The sequence below is a fragment of the Rhagoletis zephyria genome, unplaced genomic scaffold, assembly GCF_001687245.7.
Source record: "Rhagoletis zephyria isolate East Lansing unplaced genomic scaffold, Rhagoletis_zephyria_1.1 Rzeph_scaffold_07823, whole genome shotgun sequence".
Lineage (NCBI taxonomy): Eukaryota > Metazoa > Arthropoda > Insecta > Diptera > Tephritidae > Rhagoletis > Rhagoletis zephyria.
Window position 1 is genome coordinate 17,311 of NW_016164905.1, and position 10,126 is coordinate 27,436.

Sequence of the window (10,126 nt, forward strand, 5' to 3'; positions counted from 1 at the left end):
TGTTACAAACAACCGTTATTTGAACGAACGGTATTTCCTTGTGCACACGTGGGTATAAAATGCGTATAATTTTCGTCACGTAATTGATATAAAGTTTGTTCCACAAGCTACTCGAAGTCACTTCGAGTTACACATACATACGCGTTCCAAAAGTAAGTTTTAGAGCATGATACAATAATTTTTAGAAGGTAGTTTCACTTGAAAATTTTTGACATAAACCGTGTCTGTGACAAACACGCGATGATGTCACTGTTACGATTTTGAACATGGGTATTTCAACTTATTGTTTTGGGTATTTTTTTATTCATGTAAACATTTATATATTTTATAACTGATCACTTTATTTTTAATATATATACTTGCCACTCCTAATCACATCAATAAAAATCATATAAACAAAAATGATGTCTGGGAAGTTGGCATACGGTATGACGCAAAACGAAAAAAAAAGTTGTTCTGAGTAGCCTTTCAATAGTTGTAGAGTTCTTGAAAAGGGGAACAAAGTTCTGGATATTTTCACAAAAAAAAATTGATTTGAAAATTGGGTATGCCAGATTCACGCAGCATACGACATGTGGCAAAAAGGCAAATAAAAAGTTGTTCTGAGCAGCTTTTCAATAGTTCTAGAGTTCCTGAAAAGGAGAAAAAAATTCTGCAAAATTACGCCAAAAAACACTTTTCGAAAAAGTCGAAAATGATAAAATTTTGAAAAAAAAATAAAAATTAAACCTGTTCTGAGTAGCTTTTCAATAGTTCTAGAGTTCTAGAGTCTTTCTCCTTCTCAGGAACTCTAGAACTATTGAAAAGCTACTCAGAACAGATTAAATTTTTATATTTATTCAAAATTTAACTTTTTCGACTTTTTCGAAAAAAGTTTTTTTTCGGCGTAATTTTGCAGAACTTTCTTTCTCCTTCTCAGGAACTCTAGAACTATTGAAAAGCTACTCAGAACAGATAAAATTTTTTATTTTTTTCAAAAATTTAACTTTTTCGACTTTTTCGAAAAAAGTGTTTTTTTCGGCGTAATTTTGCAGAACTTTCTTTCTCCTTCTCAGGAACTCTAGAACTATTGAAAAGCTACTCAGAACAGATTAAATTTTTAATTTTAGTCAAAAATTTAACTTATCGACTTTTTCGATAAAAGTGTTTTTTCGGCGTAATTTTGCAGAACTTTCTTTCTCCTTCCCAGGAACTCTAGAACTATTGAAAAGCTACTCAGAACAGTTTAATTTTTTTATTTTTTTCAAACATTAACTTTTTCGACTTCTTCGAAGAAAGTGTTTTTTCGGCGTAATTTTGCAGAACTTTCTTTCTCCTTCTCAGGAACTCTAGAACTATTGAAAAGCTACTCAGAACTGATTAAATTTTTAATTTTATTCAAAAATTTAACTTTTTCGACTTTTTCGAAAAAAGTGTTTTTTTCGGCGTAATTTTGCAGAACTTTCTTTCTACTTCTCAGGAACTCTAGAACTATTGAAAAGCTACTCAGAACAGGTTTAATTTTAATTTTTTTCAAAATTTTAACATTTTCGACTTTTTCGAAAAAAGTGTTTTTTGGCGTAATTTTGCAGAACTTTTTTTTTTCCTTTTCAGGAACTCTAGAACTATTAAAAAGCTGCTCAGAACAACTTTTTATTGTCTTTTTGCCACATGTCGTATGCTGCGTGAATCTGGCATACCCAATTTTCAAATCAATTTTTTTGTGTGAAAATATCCAGAACTTTTTTTTTCCTTTTCAAGAACTCTAGAACTATTGGAAGGCTACTCAGAACAACTTTTTTTTCCATTTTGCGTCATACCGTATGCCAACTTCACAGACATACGAAAATGCAAGAGTACAATATATCTCTTTTTGAGGATTTTTCAAATTTATTTTTTATTATTATAAATACAAGCAGTATACGTAACATAACGCCTCTCGACTTGAAAATTTATATTGCCGCCTTTGCCAAAAAATTAAATGTTAGATAAAATAGGTTTTTCCAAAAAGAAATCGAATTTTCTGAATAAAATTGTTTATTAAGGTAGTTCTTTTGCACTTTATATTTTTCTACACTCAAAATTTTTTTTCATTAAAAAACTAACTTCTAACTATTTTTATATAGAACGTAAATTAGAGGAGATGCAAATTGGGGTTCAACTGCTTTTTTGATAATTGAATATTTTGATTAGTCTCAAAACAAAACCTGTATTGCATAAACTATAATATAATTTAATAAAACATAATATATTTCAAAAAAAGAAAATAATTTTAGCGAAAGAAGAGGAAAAAAAATTTCAAGTCCAGAGGCGCGGATTAGGGTTTGATTTTAGACACATGGTTTCTTCAGAGAATTTTCTTAGAATTTAATGTAGATTACGTCTTTGCTATACGATTTTTAATTTTTTTTCCTCCATACAAATCAACCCGCCCTAATGTACATACATACTTTCAACATTCAAATTTTGTTTGTTTTTTACTGACTTACATTTCGGCTCCGGGGATGGCACCTCGGCTTAGCAGTGCACGACCTTTCTGCGCAATCAAATCTGTACTTAAAAATGATTGGAACACACAAACGGTTCCCTTGGCAATTGCTGCTCGCTTAATCCGCAAGCCTTCATCCACTTTTCCTGTAAATACGGCACAACAGGAAATTTGAAATGTTTTACAGTTGTATTCCTACAGCTATTCCGCGTGTTGAAACATCCCCGGAAGCAGCAGCTTATTTCTTATTTTATTTTATTTTATTATGAATATTTTTTAATATTTTTGAAGTGATATGTTTGGCTTTGCTTAGTTTTATTTTTTTTTTCAAAGCCAAAAAGGTGTATTTTTTTTTTTAATAAATCGGTAACACAAAAAATACGAAACACGTTTTGTGTCAGATAGCTAACATGGCGGATAAGAAGAAGAAGTGAAACTACCTTCTAAAAATTATTGCATCATGTTTTAGAGTTTATTTGATATGACAATTTGAGCTTTGCTCGAGTTTTTCTACAAGTAGCTTGTGGAATAAAGTTTGTGTTTTTAGTTCGGCTTTCGTAACTCAAAATTTTACTTGTCATAAGTGTTTTTTGATATCAATTATTTTGGAAAAGCAATTTAAAAATCAAGGAAAATCCAAACAACAATCCAAATGTTTTAGTTTACTCAAATAAATTTCTAAAAATGCTATCTAAATCTTAATGATATATTCAAATCAAAGTTTATGTATGCACATTGAAACATAAAATTTCGAATACGGAATAAAGCCACAAACTATGATCACATCCTTTGTATCTAAATCAGTTGTATTGGCGTTTATTTGTCTATGCTCAGGGCTGTTTTCTTAAGTAACCTTAAAGTTTAAAGCTCGGTTTATATTTATAGGTTGCTTTAAAATGTAAAGTTGCGTCTAAAGTAAAGCATTTTATTATCGGTTTACAACTTCTAATATTCGATTGGCAAACTCTATGTTAATCGACCAATGGTGCACTACTGTTTCGAACTCTACCTCGTAAAGTTTATTCTAATAAAGCGAACGATTTTTCTGGTCATTATAAATTCATTGAATAAAGTTACTGAATTGATAAGAGTAGGAGTCAGTGCTCGGACTTTAATGCAATCGGTGCAGATCGGGCAAACCAGCATCATTTTCTACAAACCACGATTAAGGAAATGCAGAAGGTTCCATCGATCAATAAATTTGAATCAATAAAACAAACAAAGAAGTATAAGTGCGGACGAAACTGAACTTTATATATCCGGTGCAGGTATCAAATACCGTCGTTTCAACTTTCTCTAAACTACCTTTGCATGATAGGCAAGGGGGTTTCCCCGATTTCATACGGTTTTGATAGTATGCTGAGTTAGACTTAATAAAATCAATGAACCAAGTTTGGTAGAAATCGATAAAGCGGTTACCGAGATACACCTGTGTAGTCATAAAGTGGGCGGTAGCGTGCCTAAATCCTAAAAGTCTATAACAGTCATGCTCATTGATAAGAGATGGTTGTAAGTATTAACTTGGAGTAAATCAAAATTCTCAGTTATTGAAATATCGTAATCTTTGTATTTAATAAATTTACCGTTACCCGGGAAGCAGGTTTAATTTTAGTCCTATTTTAATAATTTTAAACGAATCGGTTTTTCGTACCGAGGTTATTAAGTGCCCCGAGCTTGGTAGAAATTGATAAATCGGTTACCGATATACGCATTTGTGGTCATAAGGGGTCGGCGCCTCGCCTAGGGTGACCAGACGTCCTTATTTATCAGGACATGTCCTGATTTCAGTGTCCTGACTGATTTTTCATTTGTCCTGATTATTACAAAGCTGACCCTTTATAAACTTTTTCCTGCGTAAACATATCATTAGGCGATTTTTTGGACATCGCTCATATAAAAACATCCCTGCAAAACTCGAATGACCGAAACTGCAATACACGTACAAAATTTTTCGATTATCACTAATGGCGTTTTCTTTTCTCGAAAAAAAGTTCAGCTTCTTATATGACAACATTATCTGCGTACAGCATTTTAAAGAAAATAAAACACTATTACACATAAATAGAGAACCACTTTGTCAAGGTACAACTGGTTTGTTGCCAGAACTGTGGCGAATGAAGATGCCATAAGATATGCTATTGAGTTTTATCCTTAGCATCCTACCTATTTTACTGAGGGCCGTTTTCTCAAGTAACCTTTTATTTATAAAAGTCATCAATAAATTACAGTCAGTGACTTTTACTTTTAAAAGTCATCAATACAAATCAGTCACCCACTTTTATTTTTTGAGTCATACCTAAAAAGTCATGTATCATTTTTAGCAGTTAAGGTGTTGGAGAACAAAAGTTGTCTGCGAATTATACAAATGACTTTTATAAATATGATTTAAAAATAAAAGTCAGTGACTGATTTATATTGATGATTTTTAAAAGTAAAAGTCACTGACTGATTTTTATTTATGACTTTTATAAATAAAAGTCTTCGATAACTCTTATCTAAGACATATAATTTAAAAATATAAAATAACTGTTATTTGCAGATTATTTAGATAAAATCAAAAATAATTGTTATTTTGGATTTATAAAATAAAATTTATAAATAACTGTTATTTGAGGAGTAATTAAATAAAAGTGAAAAAATAACTGTTAAAGAGCGATTTTTTTATAAAATATTTAACTGTTACGGTCCCAGTTTCTATTATCAGTTTTTGACGTATGTATGTTTACTAGTCGGCCGCTGTGGTGTAGTGGTAAGCAGTGCGCGCTTCCACTCCACAGCACCTGGGTTCAAGCCNTTTTCTTAACAGCGGTCGTCCCTCGGCAGGCAATGGCAAACCTCCGAGTGTATTTCTGCCATGAAAAACAGCTTCTCATAAAAATACAATCGCCGTTCGGAGTCGGCGTAAAACTGTAGGTCCCTCCTCTTTTGTGACAACATCAAGGCGCACGCCACAAATCGGAGGAGAAGCTCGGCCAAACACTAACGTATGTGTAAGCGCCAATCTATTATTATTATATTATGTTTACTAGTTGTAAATCAATTTAAACCCGATAATAAAATGCTTTACTTTGGACACAACCATAAATTTTAATGTAACCTTTATATCAGGGACCGTAAATAACAGTTACTCCAACTGCTAAACTTGGCCAGATATTTTTAAGTCGAAAATAAAAGTCCTTTCCTAATAATAAACAAACCGCCTATCCAAATTAAACAAGTTTGGTATCAACTGAAAGAGGATTAAGGCTGTGTGCGAGTACGTCTAAATTGCTACCTAAATAAAGAAAAATCCTAAATTACTTGAAAGTGTCGGTAATGCAGTGAATAGGAACAATTTAGATTTTTTCCGAGCATACTTTTCAACCTAAATTGAACTGTGAAATATAAAAGGGCACGCGATTAAACGAAGAATGATTTTTTTAGAAGTTTTAAGTAATTTTTATCTTTTCTATGGCACAATAATAAAATATTAAAAAAAATGTCAGTATAAATATCTTTAATTTTCGTAAAAGTAAAGAATAGGGGCCGATGACCTAGAAAAAGAGAAAAAGTGGGCGTGGCTCGCTCCTTATTCTTGATTTTGATTTTATGAATTTTGTTTTGCTGCAAATTAAAAGGGGCGGTGCAAGGGTTTGGTAAAAGTGGAATTTTCAATATTTTTAAAAGCTTATTTTTCGAAAATTATTAAACCGATTTTGAAAACGTGGATATGGTTGGAAAGGTAAAATAATATAAATAAAAATGTATCTTTTCATATAGCTAATTACGTATTTTTAAGAAAAACATAAATTTTTATTACAAAAATTGCTATAATTTCGTTTTTTTAGTTTTATCGAAATACGTGTAAATTGTATATATAGATGTACATATCAAATGAATGGTATTTCAATTCCCTTACCAACTGTACCAACGTTTTGAAAATTTTTGAAATATAAGCTTTTGAAAATAGTAAAAATTCTACTTTTACCACCCTCAAGCACCGCCCCTTATTAATTTGCACCAAACATTTTTTATACCATTAGAATTAATTGAAGAAAGCGAACTATGCCCACTTTTTCTTTTTTTCTAGCTAAACAGGCCCTATTTTTTTACCTTCCCTTTATTAGCTCGGGAAGTAACTATGTAATATTGATGCGCCTAAAAGATGCAGCGATTTCTATTCTCAAGTTACACACCTGATGACAATAGGAATGGTAATTATAATAGGGAGGTTTTGGTTGTTTAAACTATAATTTTATTCTATTATTCCCAATTAATTTAGGTTGTCAAATGAACTCGCACAGTTTTAGCAGTTGTTTTACTAAATTGGTAGCAGTGCTGGAAATTTCCAGTGGAACATTACTTTAGGTACTAAAATTTAGGTCAACTCGTACACAGCCTTAAATAGCTTTCAAACTGAAATATTTAAACGAGAGGAAGCCAGCAGAAAGCCAGCTTTTGAAAAATATTTAAATAAAAAATGTTTTTGAATTACCATAGAACAAACCTTGGATCAAGTATATGCATTTCTTTTGCCCTAAATTATAAGAAAAAATATCAATAGAAGTGGTAGCCTTCGATCGTTATTTCTGTTTAAATGCTATTTAAGTCCTCTTTTATTTGGTACCAAATTTGTTTAATTTGGATGAGCGGTTTGTTTACTATCCGGAAAGACTTTTATTTCGAACTTAAAATATATCTGGCCAAGTTTAACTGTTGGAAAAAAATAACTGCTATTTACGGTCCCTGCTTTATATATAAAGTGGGCTTTAAATTTAAAGGTTACATGAGAAAAACGCCTTTAAAGAAGGTGTAGAGCTTTTGTTGGCGACGGATTGGTGATGGAAAAGAAAGTGATTGTGCTAGCTTTCAAAAATGCAGTGTCCTGATTTTTTTTTCGACTCATCTGGTTATCCTAGCCACGCCAATTATCCAAAAATGCACAATAGTCTAATTTTATAATAAGTAGTTATTGCCTTCATCGGTTTTAAGTGAAAGAGCTACTGGTTTATCGCAGTTTTCGTGTTTCTGTAAATTACCGTTATGTGGGAGGTGGGCGTGGTTATTCCACCTTTTCAAAGATTTTCAACAGATTTCTCAGCTAGACCCTAGGAAAGGCTCATACTGTGTTTGGTAAGGATTGGTGAATCGGTGGGCGGGGTTACGCCCGTTTTCCAATTTCATATTAATAGTATATTTTGCCAAAATTCTACTTCGAATAATACTTTTCACTAATTTAGATCCAATATTTACTGAAATATCGCAGTTTTGCATTTTTCGAAAATAGCTTTATACGGGAAGTGGGCGTGGGTACAGTCCGATTTCGGCAATTTTCAATATCAACCTACCTTGGATAAAGGGAAACCTACGTACCAAATTTCGTTGAGATATCTAAATTTATTCTCGAGTTATCGTGTACATGGACGGAAAGACAGACAGACATGGATTAATCGAGTTCTTTTTTAATTCTGAGCATTTATGTGTCCATTTGTCTATATATATCTATCGCGATTCGTTTTGGCTGTTACAAACATCCGTTATGTGAATAAAGTTATAAACCCTTGTGCACAAGTGCGCACGGGTATAAAAACAAAAATCCCTTTTCCCTAATTAAAAGCTGTTTTGTGTGAGCAACACCGATATTTTGTACATAAGACACGTGAGAATATGCGCTCTCTGTGCAGACCAGTGTTGCCAGTAACTGGGTTAATAAAATCCCGTCTAAATAAAACCTAAATCCCATTTTATACTAAAGTTATTACAGAAATCCCGCGCTGTATGTATCTATTATACATAAAATGCTTCCGAATGAAAAACACAAGTATGTACATAGATATGCAATATTACATAGGATTTATATACATTAGGGCGGGCCAATTCTTTTGACTATGCACGCATATCATAAGAGGATTCTACCTGTAATTCTAAGCAACTTTTCCGAGGAAACCATGCTTCAAAAATCAATTAGAAGTTTGCCATACTGCGAAAATATATAGGTTTAGAACATTTTCTTCAAATTTTTATAGTTGTGCCCTCTGGTAGAAGTTTTAAGAAAAAGAGATGTGCAGAAATCGATTCCTCATACCAAGAAACCTCTACAGCATGTTTTTTTTTTAAAAATTTAAGCAATTATTTACGACACTACAGCAAAGTGTTAAGAAACCTATTTTCGCAAATTGGAAAATTCCAAATTGATTTTAGAGCCATGGTTTCTGCGGTAAAGTTGATTAGAATTACACGTATGTATGTGCAATACGCGCATAGTCGAAAAAATCTCCCATACAAATTGACCCGCCTTAATACACCTACATATTTTATTTTCTCAATTTTTAAATTTCTAAGGACAAAAATAATTTATACAAACAGCCTTCTCATTCGTTTTCGCGTTTAAATTGATAAGTTGGCTGACATTTCATTGGCTAATCTTAGTTTAAACCAGCCAGCTCTGGCGTTTAAACTATGTATAACCACAGCCGTGCACTGAAAAACTGGCTCTAAGTCGCACAATTCAATTGTTTGTTAAGTAAGTTAATTAGATTGGACTACATATATTTAATGCTTTTTCGCTTAATCTATTTCTCTTTTTCTTTTCGATGTCAGTAACCAGTGAACTATTTATTTCCCCTTTGTTAACGACTACCTCCCAAACGTTTGCCATGGGCAAGTTTTACTATTTGCATTATCAAAGAATAGAATTACTCAAAATACTTTCTTACTTGGAATCTAGAAACTCGAAACATTTGAAAAAAGAATAAATGGTTGGAAAATTGTCTAATATTTCAAAAATATACAACTTCTCGTGTTCCCCACACGTTTTTCTAACTTCTATCACTTTATTTTTCCCAAATTACTTTCTGTATAACTCATAAACTTGCAATTACAAATTTAAAGTGAATGAAGTTCCGCTGATAGGGTTCATATGAATGGCGTTAATAAACGCAGAGAATAGCTTTTTCTTATTTATCAATTACTAAATTTTCTTCCTTGGTATGCTAGGCAAAAAATCCAGTTTTTCGACAGAAAATCCCATTCGCAATTTTTAGTCATAAAATCCCGAAAAAAGGGCGAAATCCCGCAAACTGGCAATACTGGTGCAGACATTCAGACATTCTCTTCAGAGAGAATTTCAACCCCTTCCAATTTGGATTCAGAGTGAATTGCAGAACCTGCCTGAATAACTGTAATCATTGAATCATGGGAGAAGGAAAAATTTTATAAGCGGAAGGGAATACGTTCGTCCCCTTTTTTTAAAACTCCAAACATAGCTTTTTATTATTACCTTCCTTTTATTAGCTCGGGATGTAACTATGTAATATTGATGCGCCTAAAAGATGCAGCGATTTCTATTCTCAAGTTACATACCTGATGACAGTACGAATGGCAATTATAATAGGGGGGTTTTAGTTTTTTAAACCCTTTCTTGGCGTGTCATAATAATGTACACAAGTGATTGTAATACTAATTAATGTAGACGACGCACAGCGGTTCAGAGCTCACATTAAGCACGAAAAAATTCGTATCTCGTATGACCAAAGTATGGTCACAAGGAATGGATATGATACACTATCCGTTAAATTATAAAAAATATGACAATATCGGAGTTAAGTGAAAATTAATTGGAAGTACATTAATCCAGACATGTGTTCGGGTTTCCATCCAGTAAATAATGTAAAGAGAATA